Genomic DNA, 20517 nt, shown 5'->3' with positions numbered 1-20517 from the left:
TAAAAATAACAAGCAAAAACATTGGTTAATTTATAAACGTGTTTGACACGTTGTATAAAAGTTAACCGGTTAATTTATAAATGTGCAGGACACATTGTATAAATTGCCGAAACAACAACCGCAAGAAAAATATATATAATTATTCAGAATAATTATACGAATATTATTTGTGTTCGGGCCGAGGGCATTCGGATCTTTTCAGATTCGAGCTTATCCGCATGACACGTCATTGATTCTATCCAGATGACATGTCATCGATACCGAAACAAATAACCGAAAGAAAAATATATATATAATTGTTCAGAATAATTATACGAATATTATTTGTGTTCGGGCCGAGGGCATTCGGATCTTTTCAGATTCGAGCTTATCCGCATGACACGTCATTGATTCTATCCAGATGACATGTCATCGATACCGAAACAAATAACCGAAAGAAAAATATATATATAATTGTTCAGAATAATTATACGAATATTATTTGTGTTCGGGCCGAGGGCATTCGGGTCTTTTCAGATTCGTGCTTATCCGCATGACATGTCATCGATCCTATCCAGATGACACGTCATCGATCTTATCCACATGACATGTCATCCTTATCCATTCAATGGCATATCCTGTAAATAGGCTGAACTTGGAGGGCATTTTGGTCCTTTGGCAACCGACCCTAAACCCTATAAATAGGGGTGGAGGGGTAGAGAGAAATTCACCAATTCACACATACCGTTTCGTGCAGAATCGGATCGGTATTTTCTCTATTTCTCGGTTTCTCTCCCAAATAGTGTTTCGGTTGAGAAAAGAAAGTTATACGTAGTTAACGTATAATCTTGCGGGTTGTTGTGGAGAATATTTACGGGATCGATGAATAGTGTTTTACCGAATTTCGCGGTATGTCAGTTTTGCATATTGATGAAACTGAGCAACCGAAAATTCGTGTTTACGGGTTTTCGTCTTTTCCCCGTGAATAGTGTTTTTGCAGAATTCCGCGGTTTACGGTACTTCTGGCAGAAGAAATAAACCGCTCTCCGGTTATTCCTGGTGGACAACCGATAGAGGCATCAGACGTCTGATGCTCCGTTTCGAGTCGATTCCTTCCCTGGTGAGGCTCTACTCGCTCGGTCTGCATTCCAACTGTGATTTGGAAACAAGGTATAAATATGTTATATTAATCTATTTAATTTGTAAGTAGATTAAAGTTTTAGAAATCAATCATGGAGTAGATCTGTAAAAGGATTAAATTGGGTTTTGATGCCAAAGGAATACTGAAGGTGGACCGCCTTGGAAAGTTTCCTGACATACCCCGTTTAATCCTGAGCTTAAGTTGGCTGTAGAAATTTTTGTTCTACGGTCATTCCGCACCTTAAGCTTAAACGGGTTTTGGTTACCGCGAAACCCCAAAAGTGGTATCCGAAAACCCTACAGTGGTATCAGAGCACAAGGCTCTCCCGCTGATTGATTTTCTAAAAGTTATAACTTATGCAAATTAGGTGCATATACCGTATATCAGTTTAATTCTTACATTTGCAGCTTAAGTCCAAAACCGATTAGAAATGAGATTTTCTTGGATCGGTTCTACCGACTAAGAAAGTTAAATTAGATTTAAGCTTTCTTTATGCTTTCTTATGAAATGTAAACTTTTACATTTCTTGGATCGGTTTTCCGACCGAGAAAGATAAAATAGGATTTTATGCTTTCTTTATGTTTTCGTTTTCAAAACTTTCAACTTCGGATAAGTAAAGTTCATCGAAGAATGTGATGAAGCAATAAAGTACCTGAGTAAGAGCTGTCATTTCCACACAAGAAAGAGATGGTTCTGTCTAGGAAAGATTGAGTCTTAGCGGTCCTTGTGACCCCGATCTTTCCTGGGAGCCCCTTTCACGTGTCCTAATGGCTGGCCCAAAAGGAACTTTGTCACATTACCAAATTGCTTTATGGACCGAAAAGAATATCTGATTTTAAAACATATAAATTGTTTATGTGCTTTAAATGGTATAAATAAGAACTGAGCATAGCTGCAAAACAAAGAATTGGTAACTGATATATTATATACCCGACTTGGTCCTGTATATAAGTAAATTAGATTTACAGCTTAGAGTAAATTAGATTTACTGCTTTAAAATGAAAATGGGTAAAACTAGATTTACCATCTTTCCAGGGAACCGTGAAAGAAAATTTTCTTTGAAGAAAAATATGAATGTGAGATCACATTTGACATTGTTTCTTTCTGACTTCCTTTCCACGACTGCTTACTGAAGCATATGAAAGAGGTCTTTTAGGAAAATGTAAATGAGATCGTATTCACTATTCTTTCTGTCTGACTTCCTTTCCACGACTGCTTACTGAAGCATATGAAAGAGGTCTTTGAGGAAGATAGGAAGTGGATCACAATCGGTATTTTTTCTGACAAGCAACTTTCACGTGTCCGTAACGCTGACCAAGGTCAACATTACGAACTGAAAGAAATATACGTGACTCGGTCACATATATAGGTAAATTAGATTTACTGCTATCATATAAAAACGTATAGATTAGATCTATCATTTTTATAAGAAACCATAAAAACTACCTCTACAAGATAGACGGTAGCTAAAGTTAGTTACAAGAACTGACTGCTTAATCAAGTCAAAGCATATGGAAAAGGTACTGCTAAGAATAGAAAGTAATGGGGATCATATTCAGTATTCTTTCTAGACTTCCTTTCCACGACTGCTTAATGAAGCATATGAAAGAGGTCTCTTTAAATACGAATAGAATCACATTAGTCGTTCTTTCTGGCGAAATGGTATTGCTAAGGATAGAAAGTAATGGGGATCACATTCGGTATTCTTTCTAGACTTCCTTTCCACGACTGCTTAATGAAGCATATGAAAGAGGTCTCTTTAGATATGAATAAAATCACATTAGTCGTTCTTTCTGGCAAACCTCCTTTTAAATATTGCTGGCACTGTTAAGCATAAACACCAACCCATTAAATATTAAGTAGTATGCCCTTCCCACTCTATCCTCCTCAAACTATTGTTCATTGGTTGATGATTAACCTGCTCAGTGGGCATCGCCTTTTACCTTTGGTGGTCGAGGGTTATGTGAGACATAACAAAACAAAATAGAGTGAGGTTACTTACCGATGATTTCTAAAAGAGTTTTAGGCTCGGGGCAAAGTCTTCGTTAAATACACGTGATGTTTTAACGAAACTAAGAATCACAAAGAGATGTGATTAGCATGTTTGCTTACCTAAGATAACTGATAGCCATGATATGCATACACTGCCTTGGTTATTGGTGAAAACATGGATCTTGGTCCTACTGCAAACGGGAATAGAACAAATTTGCAGTGGGAGTTTTATTCATTGAATAAAACATTACATGAACAAAGCTAAAATCTTTACTTTAAACGTTGTAGAAATATGGCTAAAGAAACGTCTTTTTCTTTACGCTCCTTACTCGAAAAAGTAGACATGCGTGAGAAAAGGGAATATATCCTAAATACACCGGTCCCTGCTGAAATAGTAGAGAGCAGCTCTGTCAGTACTCACACGCTTCGTATGACAAGCGATGATGAGAAACTGGAGAAGCTTAACTGTCCGTGGAGCCACGAGTTGGCCACGGAAGTTATCCTGAACTCATTTCCTCCCAGCTATTCGGAGTTCATTGTGAACTCCCATAAGCAAGAGTTGGATAAGAGCTTGCAGGAGCTCCAAGGGATGCTGAGGATCACTGATAAAGACATTGAGAATAGCTCTCATGTCCTCATGATCCAAGAAGGTGGGAGGAAGATCAAGAAAGCAAAAGGGAAAAACGGCGATTAAGTACAAAGGCAAAGGGAAGTTGGTTCCAGGAACGAACTCTCCCAAGATAAATGTTTCTGCTAACTCTGACTGCTATTTTAGCAATAGCAAATGTCACTGGAAGAGAAACTGCCCGGAGTGTCTTGGAGATATGAATTTTGAGAATGTCTCAAAAGTCTCAGTCTCAAGTATTTATGTTATTGAAATTAATGTTGCGACCTCTGTTAATGATTGGGTACTGGCTACTGGATCATGTGCTCATATTTGCACGAATATGCACGCACTAAGAGGAAGTTACGCAATAAGGAAGTACAACTCCGAGTTGGAAACGGAGCACAAGTTGCAGCCGTTACAGTCGGTAGGATAGAATTGTACTTGCTTAGCGGGTTTATTCTGGAACTAGAAAATGTCTATTTTGTTCCTACCATTTCTAGAAATATCATATCAATCTCGTGTTTAGAGATGAATGGTTTCTCGTTTGTTATAAAAGGACAATAGATGTTCTATTTATAAAAATGAGACATATTATGGACCATCTTACTTGTTAAATGGTCTTTATATGCTAGAAATGGAAAACCCCGTGTTTAACATCAATAACAAAAGACTCAAAACGTTTCATGAAAGTATTGACTTACATGAGACATAAGTCTGAATTCTTTGACGAGTTCAAGGAATTTAAGACTAAAGTAGAAAATCAACTGAACAAAAGTATTAAGGCATTACGGTAGGACCGTGGAGGCGAATACTTGAGTTATGGTTTTCAAAATGTACTTAAAGGAATGTGAGATAGTCTCATAACTCACACCTCTAGGAACACTGCAATGTTACAGTGTTGCCAAGAAAATGAAACAAACCATGCTGGACATGATTCGTTCCATGATGAGTGACGCCACCCTTCCAAAATCATTTTGGGGACACGCACTAGATACTGCCGCACTAACTATAAATATGGTTCCATCCAAGTCAGTTGAAAAGACTCCATACGAGTTATGGTTTGGGAAATCCCAAATATGTCTTATCTTAAAAATGGGGTTGCGAAGTATTTGTCAAACGCCTGACGTCTGACAAACTTGATCCCAAATCTGACAAGTGCTTTTTCGTAGAGTATCCTAAGGAAACGAAAGGATATTACTTCTATTACCAGTCCGAGAACAAATTAGTTGTTGCTCGTCATGGTATACTTTTGGAGAACGAGTTTCTCGCAAAAGGAAGTAGTGGGAGTAATGTAATACTTGAAAAAATTCAAGATACATCACACAATACAATATCTGAACTAGATCAGATTAACCCACCTCTTGATTTTTTGGCTGATGAGCATCTGGAAGTACCAAGTCCACAAGTAGCTGTGGATAAGGTTCTAGTCTCGAGCTCAAGTGCTTCAACGCAAGTTGAAGTAGAACTGGATCCGCAGACAGTTGTGGATCAAGTTCGACAGCCTGAAGAACAAGTGCTACGTAGGTCAATAAGAACAGTCCATGCACCCGAGAGGTACTTGGGACTGCACGAGATCTCAGTTTTTGAAACTGAAGATCCTCTGACCTATGCGGAAGCAATGGATAGGCCTAACTCTGATAAATGGCTGGAGGCCATGAGATCCGAAATACAGTCCATGTATGACAACACGGTTTGGAACCTAGTTGTACCACTTGATGGGTGAAGCCCATAGCTAACAAGTGGGTTTTCAAAGGAAAACAGACATGGATGACAATATGACTATTTACAAAGCACGGCTAGTAGCGAAAAGGTTTCAAACAAATTCTGAGAATTGATGAAACTTTTTCCACCCGTGGCTATGTTTAAGTCAATTCGGATATTCCTAGCAATTGCTGCATTTCATGATGATGAAATATGGCAAATGGATGTCAAAACCGCCTTCTTAAATGGAAATTTAAGAAGAGGATGTGTACATGACACAGCCTACGGGTTTTGAAGATCCAGAGAATGCTGGGAAGGTATGCAAGCTTCTTGAATCCATTTATGGATTGAAGCATGCATCACGGAGTTGGAATCTTCGATTTGGCGAAGAAGTCAAAAGCTTGACTTCATCAAATGCGAAGAAGAATCTTATGTGTAAAGAAAAACTAGTGGGAGTGTCATCGCCTTTCTTAATCTTATATGTAGATAACATACTCTTAATAGGAAACGATATTCCTCTATTGCAATTAGCCAAGTCTTCATTAAAGAAAAGTTTTCTCGATGAAGGACTTGGGCGAGGATGTCTATATACTAGGCATAAAGATCTACCGAGGTAGATCAAAGAGACTTATAGGATTAAGTCAAAGCACGTACATTGACAAAGTGCTGAATCGGTTCAGCATGCAGGATTCTAAGAGAGAATTCCTGCCAATGAATCATGGTGCACAGCTTAGCAAGACTCAGTGTCTTTCGACAACTGATGAGCAAAGCACTATGAGTAGAGTACCATACGCTTCGGCTATTGGCTCTATCATAAACACCATGTTGTGCACTCACCCTGATGTCTCGTACGCTTTGAGTGTGACGAGTAGATATCAGGCTAATCCAGGCATAAAGCACTGGAATGCAGTAAAGAATGTCCTTAAGTTCTTGAGAAGAACTAAGGATATGTTTCTCGTCTACAACGTTATCACCTAATACGAAAGATCATAAACATCATAAGATGTTTATAATTAATTATAAAAGATATAATTAATATAAAGGTGATGTAAAGATAAGTAGAATTGACACAGTCAGCAACACAGCTGATCCACTCACAAAATCTCTTCCTCAAGCCAAGCACTAGATGCTTAATGCTTCTATGAGTTTGGAACACATAGAAGATTGGCTGTGAGATTTTCTCAGGATCTGCGAGATCTTAGAGAATATAGAGTTTTGTATATAAGTAGGGTCTACGATGATTGACTCCTAGCTTAAGTGGGAGATTGTTAGTTTGTAATAATCTAGCAGTCAATAATACGATAATTTATCATAAAGCTTTGTTCATGAATTGGATGATTAATATCATTTTGTTGCCTTGAGTATTATTGAATTTATGGATCATTTCGAGTTCATGACTGAAATTGTGAAACTCCATAATATAGATGATATATACTCTTAATCTTAAAAGGTCACTAACCAAGGTAATTAGCAGGAACACTGATTACCGCTATAAGGATAGTATGTGGATTAAAAGATGGTTAAGTTTTACAAACCATTTGACACGAGATGTCATTTTAATCACATAGATACATGTTCTAGGAACATGGTATTTGACAGACCCCGAATGAAAACATTAAATAGAATTGTGTTCGTGTCATTTATGTTTTTCATTCAGTGTCAAAGTTCTAAAGTATGAGGTATTTATCGTTCCCACTAAGAAATATATATGTGTGATTGCTATCTAACACTGTCCGTAAAAAGCAGTCATAACGGTAGCTTTTTGATATATATAGCTTAGCTGAGGAAGTGATAGTCTACCAAAAGTACTACTTGTCCCTCGTATCTCTATACGAGTTATAGCATCACTGGGCCCCTTGATAGAGTAAGATTATCAGCGCGCGGTATGATTACAAGAGTAATCATATTTGATAATCTGCTCAAGATCAAGAAAAGATTCAGTTAGCAAGGATGACACACATCTACCTTGAAACTGATCTGATAGCTATGAGACAGAAGAACAGACACAAGTAAATTGTTTACTGGATCGTGATATTGTACAGTACAGCATCATCTGTGTAATTGGATGGTCATGATGTGTTGCCAGACGCCACCCATGACTAACAGAAGTTAAAACAGTTTTAACTCTGTTTACCAACATAACACAGATCCTATTGGGTCACACCATATAGGAGTTAATCGGAGAATCTTATTTTGATTGATTATAAATTGGTTATGATCAATGATAAGATGGTTATAATTAATTATACGTGTTATAATTAAATTATAAATGTTATGTAAAAATAACAAGCAAAAACATTGGTTAATTTATAAACGTGTTTGACACGTTGTATAAAAGTTAACCGGTTAATTTATAAATGTGCAGGACACATTGTATAAATTGCCGAAACAACAACCGCAAGAAAAATATATATAATTATTCAGAATAATTATACGAATATTATTTGTGTTCGGGCCGAGGGCATTCGGATCTTTTCAGATTCGAGCTTATCCGCATGACACGTCATTGATTCTATCCAGATGACATGTCATCGATACCGAAACAAATAACCGAAAGAAAAATATATATATAATTGTTCAGAATAATTATACGAATATTATTTGTGTTCGGGCCGAGGGCATTCGGATCTTTTCAGATTCGAGCTTATCCGCATGACACGTCATTGATTCTATCCAGATGACATGTCATCGATACCGAAACAAATAACCGAAAGAAAAATATATATATAATTGTTCAGAATAATTATACGAATATTATTTGTGTTCGGGCCGAGGGCATTCGGGTCTTTTCAGATTCGTGCTTATCCGCATGACATGTCATCGATCCTATCCAGATGACACGTCATCGATCTTATCCACATGACATGTCATCCTTATCCATTCAATGGCATATCCTGTAAATAGGCTGAACTTGGAGGGCATTTTGGTCCTTTGGCAACCGACCCTAAACCCTATAAATAGGGGTGGAGGGGTAGAGAGAAATTCACCAATTCACACATACCGTTTCGTGCAGAATCGGATCGGTATTTTCTCTATTTCTCGGTTTCTCTCCCAAATAGTGTTTCGGTTGAGAAAAGAAAGTTATACGTAGTTAACGTATAATCTTGCGGGTTGTTGTGGAGAATATTTACGGGATCGATGAATAGTGTTTTACCGAATTTCGCGGTATGTCAGTTTTGCATATTGATGAAACTGAGCAACCGAAAATTCGTGTTTACGGGTTTTCGTCTTTTCCCCGTGAATAGTGTTTTTGCAGAATTCCGCGGTTTACGGTACTTCTGGCAGAAGAAATAAACCGCTCTCCGGTTATTCCTGGTGGACAACCGATAGAGGCATCAGACGTCTGATGCTCCGTTTCGAGTCGATTCCTTCCCTGGTGAGGCTCTACTCGCTCGGTCTGCATTCCAACTGTGATTTGGAAACAAGGTATAAATATGTTATATTAATCTATTTAATTTGTAAGTAGATTAAAGTTTTAGAAATCAATCATGGAGTAGATCTGTAAAAGGATTAAATTGGGTTTTGATGCCAAAGGAATACTGAAGGTGGACCGCCTTGGAAAGTTTCCTGACATACCCCGTTTAATCCTGAGCTTAAGTTGGCTGTAGAAATTTTTGTTCTACGGTCATTCCGCACCTTAAGCTTAAACGGGTTTTGGTTACCGCGAAACCCCAAAAGTGGTATCCGAAAACCCTACATTACCATGGGTACCAGTCTGTAATAAGACAAAGAGTAGGTCCGATGTCTATTGGATCTACTTTTGAGTCTATTGGATTCCACAACCATTTGATTTGTTTCAATATATAGATTGCATGTTAAAATTAGACATAAAATAAATAAAATTAGAAAAAAATTCTTATGGCATGGAGGAAACTCCACTAAAAAAAAAATTCTTTAGTTGGATGGAGAATTGTATGCAAAAGTAAAGAGCAAGGAGGCTTAGGGGTCTTAGACCTTAAGGTTACGAATAAAGCACTTTTGGCTAAATCGTGGTATAGATTTCTTGATAATATGTCATTTCAAAGGCAAATAACTAGTATATATAGAACTAAATTGCTGGCCTTGCATCTAAAATTTCAACATTTCACTGTCTTCTCATTTGGAAGATTGATTAATATGGAGGTGGTTTCAAGATGATCACTTTAATGTTTATTCATTTTATAAATGATTAGAGTATGGTGGTATCCGTAATTCTGAATATGATTCTATTTGAAAATATCATATCTTAAAAATAAAAAATAAAAATCTTTGGTTGGTTCGAAGAGATAACATTTTGAACTTAGCAAAAGAAGGGTGGCCAGGGAATAAACCTGAGAGTACTGAACATTTATTTATACATTATTCTTATATAATAATGATTTGGAACTGGATTGCTGCATACAATAATTTCAACTTTGAATGTGATCCTTCAGATGATTTGTGGTTGTTTGATGCTTTTATACCCTTAAAAGACTGATTGTTAGTAGAATTGTTAAGGGGTGCTATTTTATGGACTGTCTGATTAGAAAGAAATAGGGTTAGCTTCAATGACACTAATCCTATGTCTATTAAATCATTAGAGTTTAAAATTATATCTTTAGCATCTTTTTAGTGTAAGTTTAGATCTGATAATTCATTTTTTAAATTAAATCTAATGCTTCTATATAATGTTAACGACATCTCAGATCAAATAATGAATAGGAAAAGGTAGTAAATATGTTGTTATCAATAGCAAGAGAGGAAGAGCAGCAAGTTCAAGCTCCTAGAGCTGGCAGCCCCCAGGTCAAATGTCTAGAGAAGACTTGACAGATGAGGACTTACTATATGATTAGTCTCATTTTGTTCTACTGACTGTTTACCTTTTGATATAATTACTTAGTGGTCTTTTGTTGATTGATTAGCTGTTATTACTTAGCTAGTTATGATTTATATGTTTTCAGTCTTTTGCTGTAGATACTAAACTGTTGTAAGACTTATCGTATTTGGTTTTGATACCTATTTTGGGTATCATATCAAGTATGCTTGATTTCATAGAAATCGACAGTAATACTACTATTTTTCAAAAAAAAAAAAAAAAAAAAAGATATGTGCGTACAGCATTGATGTGAGCATGTATGAATATTAAAGCTGAAAGCATAGCCGATTCGGGAGTTGAGAGTGTGGTACCGTCAGAGCTTGGAGCGTAGAGTCTCAACTCGATCAGAGCATGACGGTGAGTAGATTTGGTCGTCGTCGGAGCACAGTGTCGCTCGAAGAAGCAGATCCAGTTGTGAAGTGATAGGGGATGGATTAGAGCTGAGAGCACGATATTGTCAGAGCTGGGAGCATAGAGTTTTCATCTTTATTGGAGCACGAAGATGAGTAGATCAGTTTATTATTGAAGCACGACGACTATTAAAGAAACAGATTTGATCGTTGAGCCAGATGGAGAATAAATTCTAATCATCAAAAACAGTTTGCAAATTTATACATGGCTATGCTAAACATCTTCAACATTGAGACATCAACAGTTATAAGAGCAATTTTGCATCTCCAACAGTTTGTCTAGTTAAGAGAAATTTTATAAAATGCTGTTCTTTCAAAAAAATTTATATATAAAACAGAAAAGATGGAGTAAATACACAAAAACTTTTGAGATTATTAATACTCAAATATTGCGATTATTTTAAAGGCTCTATTCTACATAAGCACATAAAATAAAGCCTGAATGCGATTACACATTAAAATATTCTATGCTAAACATCATTATATAAGCACATGCACCTAATAAAGCCTTTAAATCATGTTGAGATTTGAATTTATTTTATAATAAACATCTATATATATAAAACATGCATACGACTATTAATCATGTTGAGATTTGAATTTTGCTTCTAAAGATGAGCTGTCTTATTTTTATTGTATGGCCTGAATAAAATTTGATTTTTGTCAGTCCAGGCCGTCTCAGCCCCTAAGCCGATATTATATATTGGCAAATTCTGGAATGGATCAAAAATATTTTGAACCGTTTATTTACCCACGATCGAACGGTTGATATAATTTGCAAGGATAAAAAACTCTATGTTAAATTTAACAGAAGTTTTTTCGGAAGGGTAAAATTGATTTTTTTATGATGTTCTCCGTTACTCTATCAAATCGCTCCGTTAACCCTTTCCCACCGAGAGGCAACCCGAGAGCCAAACCCCAAACCCTCCCTCCTCTTTGCCTCCCGGCCCAAAATCCTATCTCCCCGCCTCTCCTCCCGCTCACTTCAGTCATCTCTACTCCGTTGGTCGTGTCTCTCTCCCTCCCTCTTCGCCGCCTCTCTCTGTCGCGCCGTCTCCTCTCTCTCGCGCCGCCTCTCCTCGCTCGCGCCGCCTCTGCGTCTCTTGGCCTCTGTTGCTCCGCCTCTTCGCCTCAAGGTACTATAGGCTATGGAAAACTAATTTTCCTGCCTCATGCATTTCATCTTTAAACCTAGGTGATGATACCATGAATAATTCCAAGTGATATGATGAAATCCTTGTTGGGTATTGATATAATTCTTGTTGGGTATAGGAAGTAAGATTCTTAAACGATACTTGAACTGACAATTTCTATTGATTTTAGATTTGAATATTTCAATATTCAGGTGCGTATTTAGATGGTGGTATCAATAGTTATACTTGATTTCCAGTGAGCAGAAAAGCTTTTTTCTTTGCTGCTTCTTAATTAATCAGATCTTGTTCATAAGGTCTTGTGTTGTATAGTCGTAGTGAAACTGTATGAAATTATTTAAAAGGGCTGACAACCTTTAACCAAGGCTTGGGCTTTTATGCAGCTCATATAATGTGCATTTTATCTATTACTGATGGTTTGTAGTAACTTGTAAATGTTTCAGGTGCTACCTGCTCCTAGTGACCTAGTGACTCAGTATCTAGTCTAAAGCTTCAGCCCAAAAGCAAATCATTTGTTGTGACCTTTTGGGATAATCAGGTAAATAAACGTAAAATAATGTAATTGTTAATTTTTGCTGTAGGTAATCTTCAGTGCTTTGCAATGCACCAATCCTCTTGTGTTTTGGCTCGATCTTGAATTTGTGATTCTAACATTGGATCAGGTTGCTCAATTTAATCTACATATCGAAATGTTGTAGGAAAGCAAGTTACTGGTGGACCTGTGGCCTTCTTGAAAATATGTTTATGGTTTAGCCCCCTTTTTTTCTTCTTTCTTTTCTAGCTTTGGCCCTTCATTCAGCTCCAGTTAGGTTAGTTGATTGATGCCAAGTTCATTTGTCTAGTCACTAAAACCTCACAATTAATTACAAACCCTGCAGTTTGATAGTCTTTTTTTTTAAGTTCAGTTTGCCCAAAAGTTAGGTCATTAAATTTTGTATCGGTCGACATACAAAAGTTTGAACTTGATGGGGAAAAGTGCTGTGTTGTACTGTACATACTATGGATCTGATATATCCCTCCACAGATCACCGCACACCAAGTGCTGCCGGAAGCTACCATAGCAACACAAGGACTGGTTATCAATTTTCAATTATATCTTTGATTGATTTTTTAAATTTGCACCGACATGAACTGTGTTTGTACCAGTATGCTTTAATTTATTGTAAATTAACTGGTAATTCATTACTTCACAGTGAACCGATAAGAATGTCTAGTAAGTAGTGTGCAGTGGTTGTACAACTCTTCTTATTACCCAGCTGGAGCCCCCACTGTGCAATGCAGAGCATGTAACACACAGTATATCCTCAAGGTAACTTAGAAGTTAATATATATTTCTAAGTTCTAGACTGGGATTTGAACCTAAATTCAACAAATGAAAATTTTAGGAGGCGGCATGGATCAGATTGTTTGTGCTGGCTGCCGAACTCCGCTAATGTACAATCGTGGCACGACAAGTATTAGATGTGCTTGCTATCAGACTGTAACTCTTGTTACTACAAGTATCACACAACTAGATCAAAACACTTTTTTTTTTTCTTTTTTCAAATGTGAAAAATGTGGGCTGCTTGTACTAGTTGGTTTGTAAATGTAGGTGGAAGTTCTGGACCCAAAATTGTGCATATATATTAGGACCAAACATTGATTGTTTTTATGATAAAATTTATTGTAGTTATCTTTTATTTTATTTTTTGTGACACACACACCCTTTTTTCATGTTCTGAGTAAGAACTATGAACCAATTAATGTGTGCCTCAATGGCTTACTTTGTAGATTGTAAAATGCAAATTATGTCCAAATTAACCCTACTAACTCAGCATAGTTTAATAATGTGGTACTTAGAGATCTTTATTTGTTTATTGAAAAGGATCAGACCACATGGTACTTATCTTTATCTCTTTCAGTTTCGAAAGCTTGTTTTTTTTTCTAACTGCAGGTTACTACTATCTTTATGATGCCAGTTAGACACTGATCTGTACCTTGAAAGAGGCTTGGATGTGGAAATAGGCCTAGTAAAGGATTTGGAAGACATTCTAAGCATTGGTGATGTAGTAGTACTGATACCAGCACTGTTACTGTTTGTTTCTATATGAATGAGGAAGATAAGAAGGTTAGTGGATATTAAAAAGAAATTACCAGTTAAGAGAAATTGTGTGATTTTTTCATTTTTTTTTTTCAAAGGACATGCAACATATCACTTGTTTTGCATGGTTTTTTTTTTTAATATTATGGTGGATGTTTTGATGATCATACAGTCATACAAAGTAATGTTTTTCCACTTAATAGGTTTTAGCTGCTGTGACTTTTGGAGTCAGATGCTGATCAATTTTTGTGCTTGTCAGAATTTACCAAACAATAGCATGATCCAATTATTGAACCCTCTATAGTGAAAATAGGTTTTCTGGCTTGAATTAGAACATATATCTTATGGTTTAATTAACTATCAGACTAGTTTAGCTTATGCTTGTCAGAACATATAACATTTACCTGATATTTTCGGATCTTCGGCCATGGATATCATGTAGTGTTATGATTACTGGTACAGCTGGTACGAGATTAAACAACCATAATTATTGATGGATCACGGGCATCAACAACAATTGCAGGTATGGGCATGATCATTTCTGATAAGCACGGCCAAATCCACAATGCGCAATGCAGGTTCCTAAATGCACAAGACCCAATGGAGGCAAAGGCTCTGACTCTATACCAGGCGATACAGTAGATAAAGACCATGGCAGTAAAAAATAACCGGGCGCAATACACCATCTTTTCATTTTGTATTTTCTTCCTTTTATTTTTGCTTTTAGTAGCGTTTAGTAGATAGTTTACCTTTCCAGGTTTCTATTAAGCTTATGTAGGAGTTTATGTAAGACTTTCGTTTGTTATAATCAAGCATGCCTACGGGCTTCAATTAAAAAAAAAGAGGATTACTGTTTCAGTCTGGAATGCTCTAATTTTAATAATTTGTTTAGCAGATTTGGCATCTTGTTGTAATTTTGATCTTTTTCAGGGTTAGATTAGTGAGAATTGAGAAGGTTTGCCAGAATGACTACATTTCTCAGGTTTTTGTTTATTGTGGTTAGATCGGATGGGAATGAGATCCGGTGCTCTTCAAATCCCTGTTATTTTCTACTCTTCTCTCTCTCTTCTGTCTTTCTCTGCTTTCTTTCTGTCTCCTCCTCTTTGAGGAGAGAGAGAGAGAGAGAGAAAGAAATAGTAGTGTCCTGCTTTTTACTTGAGAAAGACAGCGAATGTTGATCCAGATCAAATGATGGCATGGTGCATCTAGTCACGGAACTACGCAAGATGACTCTGGATTATGAGAGAATATACAAAATTTGTTATATATTTAGATGTGATTGTATTATTATAGTGTGAATCCTAATAACAAGCAATAATTAGGTCATTGTTCAATTATTCTATCATTGACTGAAATTCTCATGTTGTTTTGCTTCTCTCTTTTTTGTATAATTTTTTTTCTCTTTTACTAGTAAATAAGGAAAATTTTGACATGTTTCATTCTTTTCAATTATTAGTTTGATTTTTTCAAACTTAATTTGATTATTCTCTCTTTATAAATGTTGTGCTGGAGAACATGTCACGCTGTATAAATTTTCCATTTATGAGAAATAAATTTACATTTTTCAAGAAATATATTTAGAAGATTACTATCTTTAGTTCAAGAGTCTCATAGTACAAGTTGTTTCCATAACCTTCACGTATCTCAAAAAAAAAAAAAAAAAAAAATAGAACAATACTAATTATAATTATTAGACACGAACTCTCGCATTATTTTGACACATTTATTAAATGTGTTGTAGGCTTATAGTTATTGTCACACCCCAAATCCCGCGGGGTCTGACAGCCTGCCGCGTGTATTTATCTAGCGTCACATATATACGCAAGGCAGTGGATCTTTTTATATGCATTACCAATATCCTCACTTGCTGCGTCCGTGTAATAAACCTGAAAATAATCGGGAGAGGGGGTGAGAATAAATTCTCAGTGCGAAATTTGCCACAGTTTAGATTATTGGACTTGCAATCAAACTCTATATTCAACAATGAAACCCAAACAATAAACAATGCAAACAGATACATATAATCATAAATAACAGAATGCCAATGCACGACAACAGTTAATTCAACCTGCAACACAGTTTACGGAATTTCCAAGATGAATTTCAAACACAACATATATTTTGGCTTAACTCGATTCATAACTCAGTTCATTAGGGCTTGTAGCAATTACAGATGTTCTTTCGAGCTGAACCATTATCAAACCCACATCTGTAGGGTTACTGACACCTACAGATGGCCAACCGCTGGACCCTTTATCTGACACCCATCTGCAATCACTTGGCTTAACAGTTTATTAAGGTCTGGTTTGAATCATATAAAGAAAATCCTTTTTAGAATCGTTTCCAATATTCGTCATATTCAATTGACCTTTCAAATACATTAACACGTAGGAGAATGCCACCGAGCCATAGACGTTACACATGTCACCCACGATTTCCAATCACATCTCATAACATAATCACCCTCCCTCGTCCCAACCGGTACTGGGCATATCGAGGGCCGTTCACCTAAGGCCATTTAGGATCCTGGGAATCCAAGTCAGCATACAGCCCGACTTGGCAAATTCATTGGATCCAAGTGCTTAACTTCGTAAATCCATTCACATACATATCAAATCAAATCGTGGTGACTTTCAATCAAATCAGATCATAATAGATCGACACAACCTACAACCATACCAGCATGCAAATCACTCAAGTCACATCAATTCGAGTTTAATTTGATTGGGCTATGCAAATGCTATACACAATTCAATGATGCAATCAATGATATTCAACATGACAAACGAAAACACAGTTTAATTCCTGAAAATAAAGTATCAAACAAGTCCAAGAATCCCGCACCTTATTATGACGAGCGTACCGCTTAATTTAAAGATCAGGCGTCTCGAATTGCCTCGCAAAAATCTGGCTCGACTGAGCCTACACCTATATTATACGATTACTTGGTTTAGTTCGGTTACATTCTCAAAACTTAAATTTCAAAAGCCGTCTTTTAATTCGTCAATTCTTTTATACCTTTCGGCTCATTTATAATCATTTTAATTCAAGTCCAATTCCAAAATTATATATATATATGGTCGGCCCTTATATAAACTTTCACCTTATTACACTTTGGTCCATTGGACGTATCAATTATTTTATTCCAATTCAATTAAATTAAAGACTCATAATTTAGTAAAGGTTTACGCCTCTAATTAACAATTCACAATTTATTCCCAGTCCATTTATAACATTTCTAATGCATAGGCCGGCCATAGCCTCAAACAATTTACATCTTACAAGTTGGCCCCTTATTTTTATACAACTCATATAAGGCCTTATATTTTACAATTCCTACCCTTTATTTTTATCAAAATTCCCAAGGCTTGTATTTTGCACGAAACAACCCTCAATTTAATTTATTTACATTGTTGGTCCCTGTCAAGTCAAGGGCTGGTACACACACAAAGTCAGCACCATAAAACCAGCAAAACAGATACAAGCCACAGGTCAGATCAGAACAGGCACATCAGAAATTAATAACACGACTCAAGCCTCAAGTCAGCACCATTTACCGGGAAAATCAACAACCCGAGCAAAGGTGTAATTAACTATAATTCCCTTTAATTCATACAAATCCCTATGGTCATATATTTTACAATTCCGACCATTCATAAAATCATTTTGCAATACAACCCCTTATACTTAATTTATTCGAGCAATTCGATTGAGTCGGGAAAATCAACAACCCGTACTCGAAACTTAACAATTTCACATCCTACGACATTAATCAATTCATCAATACACACAATTCACGAATTTTAGAAATTAACCGCAAGAGAGGATGTCAAGAAAAGTGATCGGTTCCGAGGGTTTCACCTCGTCTTGCAGTCGTCTAAAATCAGCGAGCACCACATGCAATGGGCACTTCCAAGTACCGGGACAGCACCAATCGAACCGAGGCAGCACCAATCAACACCAGCACGGCTCAGCACCATAACCCTAATTTCTAGGGTTTCTCGAAAGCTCGCAAAAATCAGCGGCAATTGCGAAGAATCCAAGAGATTAGTGCCCCGGGTCAAAGAGAGAGAGAAGAGAAGGGTTTTCGTGGTGGTGGCGGGGATCAGCGAGAGAGAGGAGGGTTGCCGGCTAGGGTTCCCATGGCAGGTGAAGAGGGAGGCGGAGAAGAGACAGGGGCGGTGCTGGTGCGGTCTCACGGACCGAGGAAGAGAGGGGAGAGTGGGGCGGCTCACCGGCGACGGGAGGGGGCGGAGGGGCGGAGGGGCGGAGGGGCGGAGGGGCGGAGCCCCCTGGTTTTGGCGCTGCAGAGAAGAAGGGGGCGGGGGCTGTGGGGGGGTCTGTTTCTGTCACGGGTAGAGGGAGAGGAGAGAAAGAGAGAAGGGATGGGGTGGGATTTAAATGGACTGCTTCGAGATTCGTGCTGGATCAAGATGAGGGGTTCTTATAATTCCAGCATTTAAATTACAATATTTTAAGATCCGTGTTAGATTAAATCCAAAGGTCCAAACAAATCCAGAATTTCAACAAGGTTATTTAATTGGTTTAAGAAATCTGTTTCTACTCTAATTCGAATCGAAAGTTCATAATATTTTTTTGTAACTATATTTGTACATAGAGTTCGTATTTTTATTCTCTTATTTAGAATTAAATTATTTATTTATTTACACGGATCTAATTAAATAAATTTCTTCCTTTCTAAAATTTCAAAGGAAATTCTTTTAACGGGTTTTCTGAGTTGCTATTTTACCGAGTAATTATAATTTTATTCATATTGCTATATTTTATTTTATTTCTAAATCTCTAAATTTTATTATACATAATTTCATACATTATTTATATTACGAAATTTAGTTTCGTTTTAGTTGGTCAGAAAATTTCTGAACGATCGTTAAGTTAATTAAACATTTTATCTAAGTAAAATTGATCGATTTATCAATTTTAATCAAGTTTTTAAAATTTTGGAATGTAACAGTTATATTTCTTATATACATGGAGAATTAACAGAAGTTATAACATTGAACATAAATAAGGAATAATTTCAGCTTAATATGATAACTAGTATTTGATTTAGTAATTAAAGACAATATTTTTATTTTTATATGAGAGATCCCGTCATTTTTATTTTTACCCAATTAAAAAATGATTTTAATAATAATAACCAAGTTTTCACAAAAATTTTAAAAATACCCAACCCGTGGAATTTTTCCACGGGTTGAAATTTGAATTCCCACCGTGGAAAAATTCCACGGGTCAGACCCATTTTTTTTTTTTTTTAAAAACAGAAATTTGTATTTATTTTTTATTTTTTGTATTGAAATATTAGAAATATTGGATATATTTCTTTGAAAATAGATGGAATACAATATAATTTGATTTATTAGAATGACTGCAACAAATAACCCGGATCAATATTTTTCAGATCGGATTTTTCGCGGCTGTAAGAAAAATTAATATATTTTTTTATGTGTTATTGGAAAAAAATAAAAATGCTTAAATTCCGAGTTATTGATCCCGGTTCAAAAGTCACTACTATGTAATCTAGAAAATATTATGATCTTTCTAGTACATTTAATTTATTAAAAGTTATATCTATTTTAAAAAAAAAATAAAAACTTTCATTTATTTAATTATTATTATTCAAAAGTTATATCCACGGGTCAGACTCATTTTTTTTTTTTTTTTTAAAACAGAAATTTGTATTTATTTTTTATTTTTTGTATTGAAATATTAGAAATATTGGATATATTTCTTTGAAAATAGATGGAATACAATATAATTTGATTTATTAGAAAGACTGCAACAAATAACCCGGATCAATATTTTTCAGATCGGATTTTTCGCGGCTGTAAGAAAAATTAATATATTTCTTTATGTGTTATTGGAAAAAAATAAAAATGCTTAAATTCCGAGTTATTGATCCCGGTTCAAAAGTCACTTTTATGTAATCTAGAAAATATTATGATCTTTCTAGTACATTTAATTTATTAAAAGTTATATCTATTTTGAAAAAAAAAATAAAAACTTTAATTTATTTAATGATTATTATTCAAAAATAATTCTCAAAATAGATAAAACTTTTAATAAATTAAATGTACTAGAAAGATCATAATATTTTCTAAATTATATAGAAGTGACTTTTGAACCGGGATCAATAACTCGGAATCTAAGCATTTTTATTTTTTTCCAATAACACATAAAGAAATATATTAATTTTTCTTACAGCCGCGAAAAATCCGATCTGAAAAATATTGATCCGGGTTATTTGTTGCAGTCTTTCTAATAAATCAAATTATATTGTATTCCATCTATTTTCAAAGAAATATATCAAATATTTCTAATATTTCAATACAAAAAAAAAATACAAATTTCTGTTTTAAAAAAAAAAAAAAAAAAATGGGTCTGGCCCGTGGAATTTTTCCACGGTGGGAATTCAAATTTCAACCCGTGGAAAAATTCCACGGGTTGGGTATTTTTAAAATTTTTGTGAAAACTTGGTTATTATTATTAAAATCATTTTTTAATTGGGTAAAAATAAAAATGACGGTGAGAGATCGTAGGTTCAAAATTTAGATGATAATTTTTTTGTGAATATTTACATGTGAGGAGTTTGTTTTTCATC

At 35.6% G+C, this 20517-nt stretch overlaps 2 long non-coding RNA genes across 3 annotated transcripts in view; both read left to right on the top strand.

Annotated features, from left to right (window-relative positions):
• The window catches only part of LOC144561456 (uncharacterized), a 65477-nt gene that overhangs the window by 22532 nt on the left and 22428 nt on the right, over positions 1 to 20517 (top strand). The window lies entirely within an intron of this gene.
• On the top strand, positions 11562 to 14900 carry LOC144561458 (uncharacterized). Of its 2 annotated transcripts, none has more exons than XR_013513840.1 (4): positions 11562 to 11800; positions 12259 to 13124; positions 13749 to 13922; positions 14419 to 14900. It is a non-coding gene; the product is annotated as an uncharacterized LOC144561458 (long non-coding RNA). The 2 variants fall into 2 exon arrangements; XR_013513839.1 differs by having other exon boundaries at positions 13201 to 13922.

The sequence above is a fragment of the Carex rostrata genome, chromosome 11, assembly GCF_964058835.1.
Source record: "Carex rostrata chromosome 11, lpCarRost1.2, whole genome shotgun sequence".
Classification (NCBI taxonomy): Eukaryota; Viridiplantae; Streptophyta; class Magnoliopsida; order Poales; family Cyperaceae; genus Carex; species Carex rostrata.
This window is presented reverse-complemented; position numbering and strand designations above follow the sequence as displayed.